The following is a 2,201-nucleotide window of genomic DNA, read 5'->3' on the forward strand; positions in this document are numbered from 1 at the left end:
CTCTCATGTTCATTTCAGCATTTTTCACTATAGCCAAAACATAGAAACAACCTAGGTGTCCATCAATGGCCAGATAAAAATGATGCAGTATTATATACAATGTAATATTATTCAGCCATAAACAAAGAAGGACATCCTGCCATTTGCAATGACCTTAGCATTATGTTAAGTCAGAGAAAGACAAATACTGTATGAGCTCACTTATATATGGAATTTAAAATCATTAAACTCATAGAAACAGAATAGAATAGAGACTGCAGGGGCTAAGAGGTAGGGGGAATAGGGAGATGTTTGTCAAAAAGTACAACATGGTCTATGGCCATGCCACCCTAAACAAGCCTGATCTCATCTGATCTTGGAAGCTAAGCAGGGTCGGGCCTGGTTAGTACTTGGACGAGAGACCACCTAGGAAGACCAAGTACTGTAGGTGTAAAAAATAAAAAAAGAGATTGCAAGCTGACAAGATCCTTGCAGTCTGTGAGGTCAACCAAGGGTTGGTTGCCTTGCCTAAAAAAAAAAAAGTACAACATCCTGTTATAAGATGAATACATTCAGAGGATCTCATGTACAGCATGGTGACTATAGCTAATAATATGTATAGTGTATTTTAAGGTTGCTGTGACAGTAGTGCTTCAATGTTCTCACTGTTTAACAACAACGACTAAATGGTAATTCTGTGAGGTGAAGGATGTGTTAACTAATTTTATTGCGGTAAACATTTTGCAATATATACCAGTACCAAATCATTACACTGTATACCTTAAACTTATATATGTCATATGTCAATAAAGCTGGAGTAAATAAAGAATTACTTGGGCAAACAATAAATTCTCCCTTTGAGGAGGCAGAAAGTAAAAAAAAAAAAAAAAAAAAAATTATGGTTTAAGAAGAGCATAAAGATAGAAAAAAATTTACATGGAAACGAGGAAGACTTCTTGATAAGATTAGAGAAAATAGTGTGAAACCTTGCTTCAAGAAAAGGATCTGTAAAATGTAAATAGGAAAAGAGAGAAGGGAGTAAAAGGAAAGCAAGTCTATTACTGAGAGAGAGTTGTTGGTGAGAGCTGATTAAGAGGGCTCAGCCAAACATATAATTGAAACCAGAACTGGTTGGGACGAAAGTAGAAGTTTAAAAAGTGAGATCATAAAACCAGTTCCGGATAGGGACAGTGTTTATACAGAGAGATGGAATAGGTCCTGAGAGACTCCAGAGATCTCTCAACTTGTTTTCTGAGCAAGACAGCTATAACACCATCCGGGCGATCACATTCCCATTTGATAGTCCTTTTGGATGGGAAATTCCTATTTACTTTATATATGTTGAAGCTTTCTATTGAAATGCAACAATAGAAATGAAATTAAAGTTAGGGACAGATATTAAAAGTCTTGCAATAGAAACCTTAAGTTCTACTAGACCAGGGAATTTCTTTAAATAATGTGATTTGTATTTATTTTAAATACTCATGAAGTAAGATGGTCCCCTCCTGGACTCAGAGCCTGTCAACTGTTCACAAACTGAACTAAAACTAGATATTCACTGTATTGGTAAATATTCCTTTCTTCTTATTCCCTTGATAAATCTTTACCCACTCAACAGAGTCTATTACTCATTTTAAAGAATACTCTTATTTCTGATTTCCTAATTATTATTTAAAGATGAACAGGGGCAATAAATAAAAAGAATGGTTAGAAAATAAAATTTTAACCAGATTTTAACAATGTAAAATGAAACAATCTATGCAAATATTGTATACTGATTTTTTAAAATATCTTCTTCCAAATGTACCTTTCTCATTTATAAGTTTCAGGGTAATTTTCTCTATGTATAGTAACTTAGAAATTAATACTGTGAATTTAAGTGATGCAATATGAAATTTAAAAATAATCATCATAATTAGGTCAGAGGTCTGGTCTTGTTATTTGTAACTAAGAAATTAATTCTTTATAACATCACTTCCTATCTATATGACCTGTACAAACCACTTAACCTCTCTGTTTTATCACCTTTAAAATGAGAATAAAAATATCTTTTTTATCTATACATAGGATTTTGGGAAGCACAACAATATTTGTGAAACTGTATCGTAAACGTTTAAGTGTGGGTGAACTCCAGGCTTTCATTTTAGGTAAAGCTGCTTCTAGAGTTCAGATCTCCAAATCTTCTTCTTGCTCAGTCTTATTCTCATAATGCCAGGCTCCTT

At 33.5% G+C, this 2,201-nt stretch overlaps 1 pseudogene; it reads left to right on the top strand.

Moving 5' to 3' along the window:
- Positions 1-311: 311 nt before the first annotated feature.
- On the top strand, positions 312-430 carry LOC111738499 (annotated as a pseudogene).
- The last annotated feature ends 1,771 nt before the right edge of the window (positions 431-2,201 follow it).

This window comes from Pteropus vampyrus, unplaced genomic scaffold, assembly GCF_000151845.1.
Source record: "Pteropus vampyrus isolate Shadow unplaced genomic scaffold, Pvam_2.0 Scaffold39, whole genome shotgun sequence".
NCBI lineage: Eukaryota > Metazoa > Chordata > Mammalia > Chiroptera > Pteropodidae > Pteropus > Pteropus vampyrus.